Source organism: Petaurus breviceps, unplaced genomic scaffold (assembly GCF_028583685.1).
Source record: "Petaurus breviceps papuanus isolate PSGF00001 unplaced genomic scaffold, PetGlider_PUasm1.0 40, whole genome shotgun sequence".
NCBI classification, from domain to species: Eukaryota; Metazoa; Chordata; class Mammalia; order Diprotodontia; family Petauridae; genus Petaurus; species Petaurus breviceps.
The window spans coordinates 10,221,666-10,242,014 of record NW_027186315.1 but is presented as its reverse complement, the minus strand read 5'-3'; the positions used below and the strand labels follow the sequence as shown (position 1 = coordinate 10,242,014).

General features: G+C 35.5%; 1 pseudogene; it reads right to left on the bottom strand.

Annotated features, from left to right (window-relative positions):
* The window catches only part of LOC138170898 (KH domain-containing RNA-binding protein QKI pseudogene), a 51,526-nt pseudogene extending 31,991 nt beyond the window's left edge, over positions 1 to 19,535 (bottom strand).
* Positions 19,536 to 20,349: the final 814 nt, after the last annotated feature.

Genomic DNA, 20,349 nt, shown 5'->3' with positions numbered 1-20,349 from the left:
TTGTGAGTTTTCTTTTAATGTTTCTTGAAAATTATATCCAGGCTCTTTCCCCATGGGCCTGGCATTTAAGTAGTTCAGTAATTCTTAATTTTTTAAATTCGTTTTACAGGTTAGTTTTTTTTAATTTTGTTATATAACATTTACATGTTCCTCCAATCACCAATCTTTCAACTGTATGATAATATGTGTTGTTACCTCTCAAACGTATTTTCCTCTATTTCTTTCATTCTAACTTTCAGGTAGTTTGTTGTTTGGACAAGGTTTTGTTCACCTTGGCCTAGTTTCCAACTTTCCAATTGATATTTTCCCGTAAGCCATATATTTTCCAAAAATTTCCCCCTTGGACTCTCATTTAATTTAGAAAATATATATAAACATTTATTTTTAATCTGATTAGTTGAATTTGTACCCAGATTCTATTTTTCTTTGAGATTTTGCTAATAGATGATTTGGAGCCCATCTATTCATCTGGATGTGTTCCTTGGAAGTCCCTATTACATTAATTGCTTTTCATGGTGAGATTCCTTGTTTTTATTATTTGGTTACACATTCTTTCAGTCTATGTTTTGATTTTAAACTCTTCACAATTCTGGAGAAGAATATTGAGCTGATCCAGTTGCTACCATATTGGGGGTAATGAATTTTGTGTACTTTCAGGCAATGAGGGACAACAGTTTGGTTTGGGGACCTGTTAGCTTTCAGCATAACAAAACCAGCTTGAAGCTTTGTAAGGTCAGAGTAGTTCCCCTTTTGTCACTGATATGCAAGTTTCTGACCTGTGTTTGGGCTTGAGGAATAGATGATTGTTGCTACACTCTGCCTCTATTAGCAGCTGGATAGCTCTGCTGGTTCAGAATGACAGAATTGTAGGTTTCTCTTTTTCTTTGGAATCCCTGTTCTGGTTATTCTTCTGCAGGCTTCCGATTGAACTGTAAAGTAATATGAAAATGTACTTTGCTCCTTGTGCAGGGACTGTGACAGCAGACTGAATGTTTGAAAGTCACCTATTTAAATTTCTAGGAAACAAGATGGCAGTGTAAAGCATAAGTGATTCTCACCTTCCCTTGCTGATCTTGAAAAACCTATAGAATATTGCCCCAGGAAAAATCCTGAAATAGTGGAGCCAGAAGAAAAACAGGTAGTGGAAGTCTTTTAGTCTGAGCCAGAAGAAAAACAGGTAGTGGCAGTCTGGAGGCTAGGAGGAATGATGGAAAAAAGATTCCTCTTGTTGTGGTTGAAGGGGATCAGTACAGGACAGGAGGCATCCCAGCAGGCCAGCAGCAAGGTCCACCTCAGAAGACCAGTGGGAGATACTGTGCCAAGGGTGGTGGAGTGAGCAAGCACCAACACCAGGACCCCCTCATGCCTTCACACAGTGAGGAGAATCATCAGACACTGACACAGAAAGGCATCCACCAGTGGCTGAGCCTACCCACGTCTGCTGTAGTGCAAACCTAGGGGAGGAGGAGACCTCCAGTGATCAGATCACCTCCCACACACTTCATGCCATGATCTAAAATGCAACCCTGGCGAAATGAAGAAAGATGTCACCTGGTCTTGGCACACACCAGTCAACTCCAGCTCAGCACCAGGTAAGCTACTTAAGTATGTAGCTTCCAGATGCCAGAACCAGAGGACACAGCACACAAGGGCAATAAACAGGCTCCTAGCGCCCAGAACAAGAATCACGGGACAGAGGGCCATATGTCCCAGAAGCAGAAATCCACTTTAAAAGCCAGCAAATGACAATCACAATGAGCAAAAATCAACTTAATAAAGCAAAGAGCATAGATTCTTACTATGGGGACAGGAAAGATCAAAATATGAATTCAGAAGAAGACAGCATTGACACTAAATCCATACCTGAAATTTCAAAGGAAATATGAATTAGTCTCAAAGACAAACAATGTGTTGGAAGAGTTCAAGAAGGACTTTAAAAGTCAAATTATAGCAATAGAAGAACAAATGATGAATTCTTTTAAAAATGCAATTGACAAAATGAAAAAAAAATCACTGAAGAAAACAATTCCTTTGAAAGTAAAATTTGTGAGAGGATTCTGGGAAGATGTCAGAGTAGGTCAGGAAATTCAAAGCTCTCAAGGTTTTCCCCCACAAGAGAGTTAAAACTGCACCTTAGGGCAAACAAAGTGTGGATGGAGATAAATAAGAATAGGGACATAACCAGGGTACTGCTGGGAAATCAGAAGAAAAACAGCAGGACACGGTTTGGTCCTTGTGAAGAGTAAACCCCTCAAGGATAAGTTTCATGTTAAGGACAAGCAGCAAATCTTGGGGTTAGTGGGTTTGAAAGGCTACCTTGGTCCCAGCCACCAGAACTTTTATCTCTGGATAGTGAGGGGAGAAAGGCATTCAGCATCAAAGAAGATTGAGGGAATCTTTGCTGACAAAGAACACCAGATCAAGCTGTGCAGCCAAGAGCAGTTGGGGTGAGAAGGAACCATCACACCCAGGTGACTGAAATAACAGTGGGGGAGAGAGTCACTTCCTGTGGGCAGTTAACAGGAGGGTGGAGCTTTGGCTTTGATTTCAGATTAGAGGGGAGAACTGAAGATATAGGGAAAGAGGCACAATTTCCCACACCTCAGGGCTAGAGGTGATAACAAAAATTAAGATATTACCACAAAAAATGCATGATTTATTATGGGAATAGAGATGACCTGGGTTCATCTTCAGAGGAGTATATTGAAGTAAAGAATCCCCCAAAGAGTAGTGTCAAATGGACACTTGCTGAGAAAGGATTCACAGAAGATCTTAATAAATACTTTTTTATTTTTTAAAAAAATATTTATTTATTTTTACTTTTCAACATTCATCTCCACAAGATTTTGATTTACAATTTTCCCAACCTGTCTTTAACCTACATCTCACCCCAAAATAGAAAGCCTACTGAATTCCACTTCTGCCAATCTGTTCTCTCTTATAACCTCCCCCATCACCGCCCTAACTTTCTAGTAGGGCAAGATGGATTTCTGTACCCCAGTGCCTGTATATCTTATTTCCCAGTTGCATGTAAATTTTTTTTTGAATATTTTGTTTTAGGACTTTGATTTCTGGGTTTTTTTCCCTTCTGCCCTCCTCACCCACTCCCACTAGGAAGATAAGGAATTCAAAATAGGTTGTAAATGTGTAGTTACCCAAGTCATTTCCATAGTAATTGTATTGTGAAAGACAATATTTCCCTCCATCCTATCCCACCCCCCTTATACCATTTTGTCCTTGGACACTATCCCTTTTAAAAAAATATTTGCTTCTAACTACCCTCTCCCCCCATTTGCTCTTTCTTCTATCATCTTCCTTTATCCCCTAGCTCCCTATTTTCCTGTAGGGTAAGATACCCAATTGAGTGTGCATGTTATTCCCTCTTTAAGCTAAGTTCAATGAGAATATGGTTGTCCCATTCCCTTTCACCTTCTTGCTCTTCCCCTCCATTGTAACAGTTTTCTCTTGCCTCTGTTTTATGAGAAAATTTACCCCAATATATCTCTCCCTTTCTCCTTCTCACAATCAATTCCTCCCTCTCTTCTTAAGTTTATTTTTTTAGGTATCATCCCTTCATATTCAACTCATCCTGTGCCATCTATCTATGTATACATGAAAATATATTGCCCACACTCACATGAATCTTTAGAGGTGAGGTTGAGGGAATAGGTAAAATTGGAATATAGGGGACTGTTTCGTTTTATGGGGATGGGAGGATAGGGGAGAGATCTTTGGATTTGGGTAGGCAAGTCACGGGAGGGCAAGGTAGAGGGTAGAAATAAAGCAGAGGAGCCTGGAAGGATAGGCAACAAGAGATATGCCCATACATAAAAACAAAGATCAGGAGTAGAATATGTTTGGAAAGCATCTATCTATTTATGCATGTATATATGTATGTATATATCTATAACTATAGAGAAACCTATCTTGACTTTATTGAAGCCTGCAGGTGGAGGTATGTATATAGTTATCAATATACAGAGTATCTAAACTTTATTGTGGCCATTGGGGGGTTCAGTTGAGTGAAAAAAGAACAAAGTGAAAAAGTGCATAGTAGAAAACAAAAGAAAACTCACAAATATGTTAGGAAAAAATGGACAATTCTCCAGACAATGAAAATTATTTATCAGATAAGGTTTCTTTAAATGAAATTTTATTGTTACATATTTTGAATCCTCTAATGTTCTACTATGCACACTAAATTTTTTCCATTCTAACTTTGTGTTTATGTTGTAATATTTAACTTTATGATATGTTTTTGTTTCTTTTTTCTATTCTGTACTTGTGTTCTGGCTTTTGAGTCTAAAATAAAATTTTGGAAAATAAAGAAAAATAAGTAAAATTGGCCCTACAGATAAACAAGTATATGGGAAAGACAAGGGTCAAGGTGGTCTTTGGGAAGTATTTAGCTCCTGAACTGAACTTTGAAGTATGTTAAGACTTGATAGAAGCAGGTCCTCCCCGGGGCTTCTGGCTTCACCTTCCCAAATTCATGTAAAAGGGAACTCTAAATAAACTTTGGGGCTATAGAACCCACAAAATGACACAGAAAAGCTAACCGCAGTGCAAGGTTTTAGCCCCAGGGCGGGCCTGATGAACGGCTGGCTGGAGGGATGCCAGATCAGTTACAGCTGTGGTCATTTCTAGATTTATCAACACATATATGCAAAGGACAAAATGAGAGGTAAGTACAGTGTGGACTATGGGACCAGTAGTTGGGAGTACATCGGTTTTTGCCCCCAGGCCTAGAAGATGCTGAGGCCTGCAATGCAGCAGCCGATTCCATGTGGCAGCTTTAGCTCTGGACTCCAGAGTGTAGGGGGAACAAGTGACCAGTCTGAGGGGTGCTCGCTGTTGCTTTAACCTGCTTAGATCTGAATTATGGTCTAGGGTGGAGGTCCTGGGGTGTGTGTCCATCTTGCCAGAGCATGTGGAGGCTTCAGCAAGGGCTCCCAACTAATAGAACTAGCAGCTGAGAAAACCCCAGAATTTAGGATGGAAGCTCCCCTGTCTCATAGCAGAGTCCTACTGTGGAAAAAGCCCAAAAGTTAAGTAATTTAGTGGCAACATGCCCAGGAAAAGGAAACAAAGCAAAGAGAAAACCCAACATTGGGCTCCTATTTTGGAGACAAAAAGGATCAAAGCATGGAACAGAAGGAAGACAGTGAAGTCAGAACTCCTACACCAAAAACATCAAAGGAAAACATGAGCTGGTTACAAGTCATAGAGGACCTTAAGAAGCAAATAAGAGAAGTGGAGGAAAAATTGGGAAGAGAAATGAGAATGAAGCAAGAAAATTATGAAATGAGAGTCAACAGCATGACTGAGGAAAATAACACCTTAAAAAACAAACTAACTCAAATGCCAAAACAGGCTCAAAAAAGCAATGAGTAGAAGAATACCTTAAAAAGGCAAATTTGCCAGACAGAAAAAGAATATCGAAAGCTCAATGAGGAGAATCATTCCTTCAGAATCACATTGGAGCAAATGGAAGCTAATGACTAGGAAAAATCAAGATGCTATTAAACAGATCTAAACAAATGAAAGAATAAAAGGCAATGTGAAATATCTCATTGGATAAACTACTGACCTGGAAAATAGATGCAGGACAGATAATTTAAAAATTATTGGACTACCTGAAAGCCATGATCAAAGAAAGAAACTAGAAATCATCCTCCAAGAAATTCTCAAGGAGAACTGCCCTGATGTTTTAGAAGCAGGGGGCAAAATAGACATTGAATGATGTAAATCAGAAATTAATAAAACCTTTGAAAAATTTAACAAAATTTTAAAAGAGATAAAATAAAAGCACAAAAAAATTTAAAAAAAGAGAATCATGAGAAGGTAAACAGGGAAGAGGAACCATAAGGAACTTATCAAAGTGGAAATATTAACTATCCTGCATGGAAAAACCATAATTGTAACTGATGAAAGAGAGAGCAGATTGGAGGAGGGGATATCCTGTGGGACTACTATTTTGGGGTGGTGGGTAGGGGAAAAATGGGGAGAAAATTTGTAACTCAAAATCTGGTGGAAATGAATGATGAAAATCAGAAATTAATAAAACATTTGAAAAATTAAAAAAAATTAAAAAGAGATAAAATAAAATCACAAATTTTTTTTAAAAAGAGAATCATGAGAAGGTAAACAAGGAAGAGGAACCATAAGGAACTTATCAAAGTGGAAATATTAACATTCCTACATGGGAAAACCATAATTGTAACTGATGAAACTTTTCTCAGTATGAAATAGTTGAATATATATATCGGAGGGTATTCTGGTTTATGAAGACATGTATGAATGTGTGTATATATGTTTACAAGTAGACATAGATTTAGGGAACAGGACCAAATTAATTGGAAGGGATGATATTTAAAAGGTGAAATTAAGAGGTGAGAGAGGACTATAATGAGATAAGATGGGGAGAGACAGAATGGGGGTAAACTATCTCATATAGAAGAGGCAAGGGAAAATGGTTACAAAGGAGGAGAAGAATAGGAAGACAAAAGGGAATGTGTTAACCTTATTCTCATTGAATTTGGCTCTGGGAGGGAATGAAATACACACTAAATAGGGTATCTCACTCTACAGGAGAATAAGGGGGAAGGGGATGAGAGGTGATATGATGGAATGGAGGGAAAGCTGGGGTGGAGGGAAGTTGGAAGCACCCACTTTTGAAAAGGAATGGGATGAAAGTAGAGAATAGAACCAGTGGAAGGTGGGATAGGAGGGAGGGAAATATAGTCAGTCTTTTACAACATATGAACTATGTTAATGTTTTGCATAAGCTACACATTTACAACCTATACTGAACTGCTTATTGTTACAGTGGGTGAGGGTGACAAGGGAGGAAGGGAATGAATCTGCAATTCAAAGTTTTAAAATCAAATGGTTAAATATATATGTATATTTATATACATTTATATATATTTATGTATATATATACATTTATATACTATTAATAATACTATTTTACATGTAATTGGGAAATAAGTTATACAGGCACTGGGGCATAGAGATCCACTATGCCCTGCTGGAAAAGTCAAAGGGGGTATGAGAGAAGATATGGGAGAGCCAGATTGGAGAAGCAGATATTCTGTGGGACTGCTATTTTGGGGTTGGTGGGAAGGTGAAAAATGGGGAGAAAAAAATAGAAAAAAAACAGAGCTCAATGGAAAATTTGACCTCCAATTACAAGACTCAAGAAAGACATAAAAAGGTAAAGGAAAACACACACACAAACACACACACAAAAACATATGCACTCACACACACACTGATGCACACATTCACATAAGATCTGATTTAGCAAGGGCAAACTGTTTACATCCCTATATGGAAGCTAATACCTGTCAATATTGAAGTTTATATAATTATCACGACATTTAAAAGGGATGTACACAGATAGAAGGAGTGGGTCTAAATGAACTAATTTGATGAGAAAAAAACGTATTAAGGTGTACAAAGGGACTGTAATGGGTGAAGAGGAAAGGAGGAGGCAGAAAAGGGTAAATTATGCCCCATGAAGAAGCATCAAAATGTACTATTGTAGAGGGAAAGAAGGGAGGGAGATGAACACCATATAAACTTTATTAAAATTGGTTCTGGTTCAATGAGGGATCAACATAACCAGTGAAGTTTAAGATTTTAATGTGAAAAGATAAAAACTCATTATAGTATAGGGGAAGAAGGGAGGGAGAAGAACACTGTATAAAAGTTGCTCTCATTGGTTTGGGGTCAAGGAGGGAATAAAATACTTTGATAAGTGTAAAAATTGTATTGTGCTCCCCAGGAAGTTGGAGGGGTAAGGGATAAAAGGTGGGGTGGTTAGAAGGGAGGCAAATAGTAGTAAGGGGGAAGGGTAGGTAAAAGGAGGGAGGTGCATAGGGATCAAATGCTGAGGGAGGGGGTGGTCAAAAGTGAAACACTTAAGGAGGGGAATGGAGAAGGAAGAAATAAAAACACAAACAGGGAAGTGAATGGATGAAGGGAAAGACACAGATAATAATCATAACTGTGAATGTGAATGGCATGAACTCTCCCATAAAATGGAGGTGGATAGCAGAATGGATTAAAAACCATAATCTTACAATAAGCAGTCTACAAGAAACACATTAGAAACAAGGGGATACGTACAGGGAAAATGTAAATGGCTGGAATAGAATATATAATGCTTCAGCTAAAGTAAAAAAAAAGGTAGCAATTATTATCTCAGATAAAGCAAAAGCAAAAATAGATATAATTAAAAGAGATAAGGAAAGAAACTATATCCTGTCAAAAATTACCATCAATAATGAAGCACTGTTGTTACTTAACATATATGCACAAAGTGGTATAGCATCCAGATTCCTAGACAAGAAGTTAAGGGAATTAGAGGAAGAAATAGATAGCAAAACTATACTAATAGGGGACCTCAATCTCCTACTCTCTGAATTTGGTAAATCTAAATTCAAAATAAAAAAGAAAGATATTAAGGAGGCGAATAGAATTTTAGAGAGACTAGATATGATAGACCTCTGGAGAAAACAAAATGGGGATAAAAAGTAATATACCTTTTTCTCAGCAGTAAATGGCACACACACAAAAACTGACCATGAACTAGGACATAAAATCTTCAAATTTCAGTGCAGAAAGGCAGAAATATAGAATGCATCATTCTCATATCATGATGAAATAAAAATGATATGCAACAAAAGGCCATGGAAAGATAGACTAAAAACTAATTGGAAACTAAATAATTTAATCCTAAAATATGAGTGGGTCAAACAAGAAATTATAGAAACAATCAGCAACTTCATTCAAGAGAATGAAAATAATGAGACAAAATACCAAAACTTGTGGGATGCAGCAAAAGCTGTTCCTCAGAGAAGTTTTATATAGCTGAATGCATACATGAATAAAATAAAGAATGGAGGTCAATAAATTGTGCACGCAACTGAAAACTTAGAATAAGGACAAAATGAAAACCCCCAATTAAGTGCTATATTAGAAAAAATGAAAACTAAGGTGATATTAATGAAATTGAAAGTAAGAAAACTATTGAATTAATAAAAAAACAACTAAGAGCTGGTTTCATGAAAAAAATCAATGAAATTGAAAGACCTTTAGCTAATATGATAACAAGAGAAAGGACAAAGAAAAGCAAATTATGAGTATCAAAAATGAAAAGGGTGAATCTACCTGCAAAAAAGTGGAAATTAAAATAAAAATTATGAATTATTTTGCCCACTTGTATGCCCATAAATCTGACAATCTTGGTGAAATGGATGAATATTTACAAAAATATAATTTCACCAGATTAACTGAAGAGGAAGCAAATTTCTTAAATATCTCCATCTCAGAAAATGAAATTGAACAAACCATCAATGAACTCCCTAGGAAAAAAAAATCTCCAGGGCCAAATGGATTTACCTAAGAATTCTATCAAACATTTAAAGAACAATTGATTCCAATACTTTACAAACTGTTTGTTAAAATGGAGGAAGAAGGAGTCCTACCAAATTTGTTTTATGACACATATATGGTACTGATGCCTAAATCAAGAAGAGATAAAACAGAGAAAGAAAATTATAGAGCAATTTCCCTCTTGAATATAGGTGCAAAAATTTTAAATAAAATATTAGCAAAAAGAATACAGCAACTTATCATGAGAATAATACACTTTGATCAAGTAGGATTCATTCTAGGAATGCAAGGATGTTTCAATATTAGGAAAACTCACAATATATTTGATCATATTAACAACAAATCTAGCAGAAACCATATTATTATTTATCTCAAAAGATGCAGAAAAGACTTTTGATTAAATACAAAAGCTATTCCTATTAAAACAAGAGAAAGTATAGGAATAAATGGAGTCTTTCTTATAATAATAAATAGCATCTATCTAAAACCATTAGCAAGTATTATATGTAATGGGGATAACCTAGAAGCATTTCCAATAAGATCAAGGGTAAATCAAGGATGTCAACTAACACCACTCTTATTGAATTTGGTGTTAGAAATGTGAGGAGTAGCAACAAGAGAAGAAAAAGAAAATGAAGGAATCAAATTAGGCAAAGAAAAGACTAAGCTATTAATCTTGAAGATGAAAAATTGATATACTTAGAGAATCCTGGAGAATTCAGTAAAAAAAATACTTGATATAATAAATAACTTTGGCAAAGTTGCAGGATGTAAAATAAACCCACATAATCCTTGCCATTTAAATATATTTCTAAAGAAAATCAACAATAGAGATATAAAGAGAAAGTCCATATAAAGTTACTGTAGACATTATAAAATATTAGGGAATTTACCTGGCAAAACTAACCCACAACCTATATGAACACAACTACAAAACATTTTTCACACAAATTAAGTCAGATCTATCTAACTAGAAAAAACATCATTTTCATGTGGCTGGGTCGAGCTAATATAATAAAAAATGACAATGTTACCCAAATTAAATTACATATTTAGTGCCATACCGATAATTCTACCAAAAAATTACTTATAGAGCTAGAAAAAAATAGTAACAATATTCATTTGGAAGAATAAAAAGGTCCAGAATATCAAGGAAATTAATGAAAAGAAATGCTAGGGAATGTGGCCTAGCCATACCAGCTTTTAATCTGCATTATAAAGCAGCAGTCCTCAAAACTGCTTGGTACTGGCTGAGAAATAAAGTAGATCAACAGGATCTATTGTATACACAAGACTCAGCAGTCAATGCCTATAGTAACCTAATGTTTGAAAAACCCAAAGACCCCAGTTTTGTGGATAAGAACTCAGTATTTGACAAAAACTGCTGGTAAAACTGGACATAGACCAATATCTAACAAACTATACCAAAATCGAGTTGAAATGTGTGAATGATCTAGGTATAAAGGCTGCTGCTTTAAGCAATCTGGGAGAGCAAGGAATAGTTTACCTGTCTGATTTATGGAGAAGGGAAGATTTTATGACCAAACAAAAGTTAGAGAGCATCATAAAATGCAAAATGGATAATTTTGATTACATCATATAAAAAAGATTCTCTACAAATAAAGCCAATGTAACCATGTTTAAGAGGGAAGCGGAAAATTGGGAAAAAAATTTTACAATCAGTATCTCTGATAAAGTCCTTATTTCTAAAATATATAGAGAATTGAGTCAAATCTATAAGAATACAAATTATTCCCCAATTGATAAATGGTCAAAGACAGTTTTCAGAGGATGAAATTAAAGATATCTATGAGCATATGAAAAAAATGCTCTAAATTACTATTGTTTAGAGAAATGCACATACAAATAATTCTGAGATACCACATCTCACCAGTCAGATTGGTTAAGATGACAAAACAGGAAAATTATAAATGCTGGAGAGGATGTGGAAAAATTGGAACATTGATGCATTGTTGGTGGAGTTGTGTGCTGAACCAACCATTCTGGAAAGCAATCTGGAACTATGCCCATAGGCTATGAGTAAATGCACACCCTTTATCCTAGCAATACCACTTCTATCCCAAAGAGATCATAGAAGTGGGAAGTAGTCCCTTATATACAAATATGTGTGTGCATGTGTATATGTGTGTGTGTGTGTGTGTGTGTGTGTGATATCCCTTCATGTGGTGGCAAAGAATTGGAAATCAAGGGGAAACCCATCAACTGGGGAGTGGCTGAACAAGTTGTGGTATATGAATGTAATGGAATGCTTTTGTGCTATAAGAAATGAGGAGCAGACAGACTTCATAATAACCTGGAGAGACTTAAATAAACTGATGTTGAGTGACAAGAGCAGAATCAGGAGAAATCTATACACAATTACAGACACAACCTAAGTGTGATGAATAAATTTGATAGACTGGTCTACTTTCAGTAATGCAAGGTTATACGATAACACCAAAGGACTCACAATGTAAAGAGATATCCACATCCAGAGAAAGAACTATGGAATCTGAATGCAAATTGAAGCAAACCACTTGCTCTCTTCATTTTTCTTGTTTTATATATATATTTCCTCATTCCCAATATCCATTCCATTGGTTATGATCCTTCTTTACAACATGACTAATACTTAATATGAAGGTATTTTTAGATCCTCTATCTGATTGCATGATACCATGGTGGTTGGAGGAGAGTGAGGGGGAGAAAATTTGAAACTAAACAGATTGTGGAGCTGAATGTTGTAAACTAAAAGCAAATAAGAAATCAACTTAAAAAAGGAAAAAAAATCATCAACAAAAATCACCAAGGTCCTAGAAAAAGAAAGTAAAATAGTCTTTGAAAGCATTCACCAATCACCTCCTGAAAGGGATCGCAAATTAAAAAACAAAACAAAACAAAAAAAACCAAGGAATATGGTAATTAAATTCTAGAATTATCAGGTCAAGGAGAAAATAGTGTAAGAAGGCTGAAAGAAATAATTCAAATATTTTGAAACTACAGTCAGGATCATACAGGACCTTGCCGCTTCTACATTAAAAGATCAGAAGACTTGGAATATACTTTGATTACAACCAAGATGGCACTTTGATTACCTCCAAGGGTCAATTTCCCTGCAAAACTGAGCAAAATCTTTCAGGTTTAGGAGATGGCTATTCAATGAAATAAGGGACTTCCAGACCTTCCTTATGAAAAGGCCATAGCTCACTGGAAAATTTGATCTTGAAATAGAAGACTCAAAAAAGTCATAAAAAGGTAAACAGAGAAAGAAAATTTTTTTACATTGCTACATGGGAAGATGATGCTTATAAACTTTGAGAATTGTATCTTTATTACAATATTTAAAAAGGATATACATAAAAATAGGGTATGGGTATAAATTAACTGATATGATGATAAAGAACCTAATTAGGGGGTGCAAATGGATTATATTGGGAGAAGAGGAAAGGAGGAGGCAGAAAAGGATAAATTACATAACATGAAGGGCATAAAAACATATTATAGCAGAAGGAAAGAAAGGAGGGAAATGCACATTGCTTAAACTTTAATCTCATTGGATTGTGTTTAAGGAGAGAATATTATCCTAACTTAAATATAGAAATTTAACTTGTCCTGCAGGTAATAGGAGGGGAAAGGGGGATGAAATGGGAGAGAAGGGAAATTGAGGGAGATGGTGGTCAAAAGCAAAACTCTTTTGAGGAGTGTAAGGGAGAAGGGAGAAATAAAAACATAAACCGGGAGAGAAATAGGATGGAGAGAAAGACAGACACAGTAATCATAACTCTGAATGTGAATGGTATGAACTCTTCCATGAAATGGAAGCAGATAGCAGAATGACTTAAAAATTAACATTTGAAACAGGTGGAGACACACAGGATAAAGATAAAAGGCTACAAAACAAAAACAAAAAAACAGGGGTAGCAATCCTAATCTCTGATGAAGCAAAAACAACAACAAAAAAGATCCAATTAAAAGATATGAGGGAGGAAATTTTATCCTGCTAAATGGCACCATAGACAGTGAAGTAATATTACCAAACGTATAGGCACCAAGTGGCATAGCATCCAAATTCTTAGAGGAGAAGTAAGGGAGTTACAGGATGAAATAGAAAACAAAATTATACTAGTGGGGGAACTCAACCTCCCCCTCTACAAACTTGACAAATCTAACCTCAAAATAAACAAGAAAGAATTTAAGGAGGTGAATAGAATTTTAGAAAAGAATAACAACAAGCACCCTTGGATGACTGCTAGCACAGGTCCTTTTATCTGCTTTTCTAAAGAAAACCAACTTTAAAGTGAACAACAATTTTGCTTTAATTACACACACACACACACACACATATATATATATATAAATTTCAGGGGAAAAAGTCAGCACCCTGAAATTTGGAGAAAATACAAATTAAAAACAGAAAAAAATACAGAGAAAATAACAAAATTAAACAGACAGGGCTTTGAGCTGTCTGACCAAAGCTATATATGCTGTTACTAGAGAGGAAAGAACCAACATTTGGGTTTTCAAAACTGAGGGCCTCCTTAAAAACTACCCAGAGTCTAATCTGGCCAAATCAGAAGAACATCTTTCAATGAGTGAGCCCCAAAGCAAAAGCTCACCTCAGAGTATATACACCCTTCTTCAGAGCCAGAGGACATCACAACCCTTGTGACTCTGCCCAATTACAAAGTAATAAACGATGTGGGCCTTCCTGAAAAAGAAGACTCCTCTAATCAAGCTTATCTTGTTGGGCTCAATAGGAGACCTCTTAATGGGCAAAGAAGATCTTCAACTCCCATTAGCATTACAAAAACAAAATGTATACTGCAGACTCTGGAGAAAATTGAAAGGGGATAAAAAGTAACATTTTTTTTTTTTACTTCAGTCAGTGGTACATGGCACATATCCCCCCAAAATTTGCCGATGTACCAGGGTATAAAAACCTCACAATCCAGTACAGAAAGAAATATTAAATGCATCCTTTTCAGATCATGATGCAATAAAAATTGTATGTAATAAAGAGCTATGGAAAGATAAACTAAAAATTAATTGGAAACTCAATAATCTAATCCTAATGAATGAGTGGGTCAAACAACAAATCATAGAAACAATCAATAACTTCATCCAAAAGAACTTCATCCAAAAGAATTAGATAAAATACAAAAATTATGGGATGCAGCAAAAGCAATTCTTAGGAGATGTTTTATAGTTCTGAATTCATTATGAAGAGATTAATGAACTGATCATTTAACTGAAAAAGCTAGAAAAAGAACAAATGAAAAATCCTCAATTAAATGCCAAATTAGAAATGATGAAAATCAAAGAAGAGATTTTAAAAAAATTGAAATTAAGAAAACTATTGAATTAATAAATAAAATTATAAGTTGGTTTTATGAAAAAAACAATAAAACTGAGAAGCCTTTGGTTAATTTATTTAAAAAAAAGAAAACCAACTTACCAGTATCAAAATGAAGAGGATAAAATCACCACCAATAACAAGGGAATTAAAACAAAAGTTAGGAATTGTTTTACTTAATTGTATACCCATAAATAGGACAATCATAGTGGAAAAATGCACAAATACTTACAAGAAATATGAATTGCTCAGATTAACAGAAGAGGAAGTTGTATACTTAAATAACCCTAACTTCGGGGAAAAAAAAGAACAAGCCATCAACAAAATTCATAGGAAAAAATCTCAAGGGCCATATGGATTTACAAGCAAATTCTATCAAATATTTAAAGAACAACAAATTCCAATACTATATAGACTATTTGGGGCAAAAATTGGTGAAGGAGTTCTACCAAATTATTTTTATGATACAAATATCATACTGATACCTAAACCAGGAATAGTCAAAACAGAGAAATAACATTATACACCAATTTCTCTAAAGAATATAGATGCAACAACTTTAAATAAAATATCAGCAAAAAAGAATCCAGCAACTTATCATAAGAATAGTATACTTTAATCAGCTAATATTTACACCAGGAATGCAGGCCTGGTTCAATATTAGGAGAACTATCAGCATGATTATGTCAACAACAAAACTAGCAGAAATGATATTATTATCTCAGTAGATACTGAAAAAACTTTCAACAAAATACTAAGCCATTCCTATTAAAAACAGAAGAGAGCATTGGAATAAATGGAGCCTTCCTTAAAATAATAAATAGCTTCTACCTAAAACCATCAGTAAGCATTATATGTAATGGGGATAACCTACATGCTTTTCAATAATTTGGGGGGGTGAAACAAGAATGTCCATTAACACAACTGTTATTCAATATATTCAAAACATCAGTTTTAGCAATAAGAGAAGAAAAAGAAATTGAAGGAATTAGAATAGGCAAAGAAGAAACTAAGTTATTGCTCTTTGCTTATGATATGATGGTATACTTAGAGAATCCTAGAAAATCAAGTAAAAAACTACTTGAAAGAATAAACATTTTTAGCAAGATTGCAGGATATAAAACAAACAGACAAAAATCATCAGCATTTCTATATGTTACTAACAAAGCTCAACAGCAAGAGATAGAAAAAGAAATTCCATTTAAAGTCATTGTAGATATTATAAAATATTTGGGAGTCTACCTGCCAAAACAAACCAAGGAACTATATGAACACAATTATGAAACACTTTTCACACAAATAAAATCAGATCTAAATAATTGAAACAAAAACAATAGTTGCTCATGGGCAGGCTGAGCTAATACAATGAAAATGACAAGTCTACCAAAATTAATTTACTTATTCAGTGCCACTCCAATCAAACTTCTAAAAATGTCTTTTATAGAGATAGAAAAAAAATATCAAAATTCATCTGGAATAATAAAATGTACAGAATAAGAAAGGTATGAATGAGAAGAAATGCTAGAAAAGGTGGCCTAGCTATACCAGATCTTAAATTGTACTATAGAGTAGCAATCATCAAAAGTACTTGGTACTGGCTAAGAAATAGAGTAGTACATCAGTGGAATAGGTTAAGTACAAAAGACACAGCAGTCAATGATTATATCGATCTATTGTTTAATAAACTCAAAGACTCTAGCTTCTGGGATAAAAACACACTATTTGACAAAGCTTATGGGAAAATGAGAAAATAGTATGGCAGAAACTGGGCATAAGCCATTGTCTGAAAACATATACCAAAATAAAGTCCAAATGGATGCACTATTTAGATATAAAGGCTGATACTTTAAGCAAATTAGGGGAGCAAAGAATAGTTTATCTGTCAGATTTGTGGAGAATATATGACCAAGCAAGAGATGGAGAACACTATGAAATGCAAAATGGATAATTTTGATCACATTAAATTAAAACAAAAATTACACAAAGCCAATGTAAGTAAGCTTAGGAGGGAAGCAGACAACTGGGAAAGAATTTCCCAACTAGTATCTCTGATAAAGGCCTAATTTTTTAAAAAAAATGGAGAGAATTAAGTCAAATTTACAAGAATACAATTCATTCCCCTTTGATAAGTGGTCAAATTATATGCACAGGTAATTTCCAGAGGTAGAAATTCAAGGTATTTAAAGTCATATGAAAAAATGCTCTAAATCACTATTGATATGTAAATCAAAACAACTCTGAGATACCACAGCCTACCTATCAGATTGACTAACATAAAACTGCAAAATGATAATTTTTGGAGATGTGGGAAAGTTGGAACACTAATTCATTTTTGCTAGAATTGTAAGCTGATCAAACATTCTGCAGAGCAATATGAAACTATGCCCAAAGGGCTATAAAAATGTGCATATCCTTTGATCCAGCAATACCACTTCTAGGACTGTAATCCAAAGAGATCATAAAATTAGGAAAAGGACCCACATGCTGAAAAAATACTTATAGCAGTTTTTTTTTTTTTTTTGTGGAGGCTAACACTGGAAATTGAGGGGATGACCTTCAATTGGGGAATGGTTAAATAAGTTGTGGAATATGAATATAATAGAATACTATTAGGCTATTAGAAATGATGAACAGGAAGACTTCAGAAAAACCTGGAAAGACTCATATGAACTGATGCTGAGTGAAATGAGCAGAAGCAAAACTCTGTACATAGTAACAGAGACAGTGTCCAATGAATGATTTTGATAGACTTAGCTCTTCTCAGCAATGCATGAACCTAAAACAATTCCAAAGGACTCATAATAGAAACCGCCATCCACATCCAGAGAAAGAACTATGGAATGTGAATGAGGAGCAGAGCAGATAATTTTCTTTTGTTTATTTTGTTTTTTTCTTTCTTTCTTTTGGTTTATCCCATTCATTATAATTCTTCTATACAATGTGACTAACGTGAAAATATGTTTAATAGGGATATTAATAGGTATATGTAGAGCCTATATCTTGGGGGATATCTTGGGGATAGAGGCAGGAAGGGAGCAGAAGAAAATTTAAAACTTATGGAAGTGAATGTTGAAAACTAAAAATGAATAAACTAAATAAAATAAGCTATCTCAAAAGAAAATAAAATGAACTTTTTAATAACATTTAAAAGTATAAAATGCTACATTTCCATATATATACATATTACATATATGTGTACATATATATACATATGTATATAATTTCTGCACCAGCACCATTGTATAATAAAAGTATTTACTTTTTTGTTCATTTGTTTCGATGCATTATGTTTTCTCTACACTTTCTTTACATGTATACAGCAAATAGTCAAGCATGGCTTTTACATATTTAATGATTTTTCTATACAGGGAGGTTTAAAAAAAATTTGAACAGCTTGTCCAATGATGTGACACATCATGCATGTACTTTGTTCTCTATGTACTATGCCTTTTAAGGAGCTGTAAAATACAGGCTTGGTAATTTTAACTCAGATTTTTTTTTCTTTTTAAAAAATAGTGTTGCAGTTTTGTTCTTTGCATTAATTTTCAAAATTCTTTGTTAATTCTTTTGTTCATGACACACTTTCTTTTACTATGCCAAATTAACAGGCAATATGAAAAAAAAAAGACCACAACTTCTGCCCTTTGAGGGCACTGTAGTGACTGAACAACGTGTCAAATTTTAAATACTTTTTGAAATCATTTCATCAATGACATCCCTGATCAAAAGTTCATGCATGATGCATCATTGTACAGTACATTCAGAGAGAGAGAGAGAGAGAGAGAGAGAGAGAGAGAGAGAGAGAGAGAGCGATTTGACTTATGGCAGAAAAGAAAAGGAGATTACCAGTTAACAGATCAGTTGGCAGGCATGGTCAGGGAATCATTGGGTTAAGAATTCAGAGGTCAGAAGGTCACTGGTTATTTTTCAGTGGTGGCTCTGTCTGCAGTCACAATCCTTGGTGCCTCCAAACTTTAGTAGCCACCATACCTTATACACCACTCGTTTCAATGGTCGATAGAATACTCAAGGATTGACATAACTGGTGCCAGTGTGTAAGGGTATTCATAGCATGTGTAAATTAAACCAGTCTTAGGTCCTGAACTATTGCAGCAGTTGGATGAGGAGTTCCTTTTGGCATGACAGCAGTCAGTTTTTTCTGATCAAAGGAATTATTGTAGGGCAGCTGAGGTAGGAGTACTCAGGACAGCTGGTGGGGCAACATTTGCAGGCCCTCATAATAATCCTCGGAGCCTGGGCTGTTGCTGCAAGAGAAATGGCAAGGGGTGATTTTATGTTAACATCTCTGTAGGGGCCATTTAGAATTGCAAGTTACATCAGCTGCTTCTTTTTAAGACTGTCTTCTCTTTCTGCCTTCTTTTTATTTCTTACTGAGCCTTCTCCTCGGATCATTATTTTGCATCCTGTTGCTGCTTCAAGTTGTTTGGCTGCTAGTCCTCTGGACCCAAAGATTCTTCCAACAAACTTAAAATTGAATATTCTTTAACAACCACGTAAGTTCTCTAGTAACTGAAAAATAGGTCCCACAGCGTTGGGGAGCTCTGCACTCTTTATCTCTGTACTCCCATTTGCCATCTCATTATGAATGTGTTTTCATATTCTGCTAATTTTTTTTTCGTCCACCAGCCAATGGAGGTGGTTGAATATACCACAGATGTTGAACTCATGAACTTCTTGTCATTCATCAGCTGTATCAAGTAATCTGGGTAGGCTTGGTCTTCTCCTTGGTTTCCATTTCTCCGACCATATTCCAAGTCCCGCAACTCACACCGCCAGCCGCCATGGAAGAAAAAGGAGGACACGGGGTAGGGGGTGGGGTGAGCCCCAAGAAGTCAGATGCTGTTCTGGGAGGGTCTGCCATCTTTGACCACTGCAGGAAAGGAAAGGGAAGGGAGGAAGAGGAGGAGGAGGAGGAGGAGATGCAGGCAAAGCGGCGGAGGGAGTGCGAGGGCCGGAACAGACTGTCCCCACAGCCCAGTAAAACAAACTGACTGCTTTATCCCCACTGCCACCCCCGCAGGCAATTTTTCCTCCATCATTCACTGCTCCCACTAAGTGGGTCCAGGAGCCACCGCTCCTGTTGGCATGCCTGCTCCCACTGCCTTGTCCTTGTCATCTTTATCATCAACCTCTTCTACCTTCAGCAGCTCACTGCTCTCCGTGCTGACTCCACTGCTCAGCTCATGCCTCCCTCTCCCCTTCACGAGTGCTGGCCAGAAAATTCACTTTTCTACTTTATTCTAAGTGGAGTTGAACGTCTGACTTTTTCTTCCATTTTTACTTCACAGACTTGTACAACTCATCCTTTATGCAGGTCTGCCCTAATAATGAAAAAGTTCCTATGATTTACGAAGAATCATCTTCACATGTAAGAATGCAGTTTAACCTTGAGTCCCTTATGATTTTCTTTCCCATTTTAACTTTGTATACTTTTCTTGGGTCATGTATTTGAAAGTTACAATTTCTATTCATCTCTGTTCCTTTCATCAAGAGTGCCTGAAAGTCCTCTATTTTATTGAATATCTATTTTCTCCCCAGAAAGATTATATTCAGTTTTGCTGGGTAGGTTA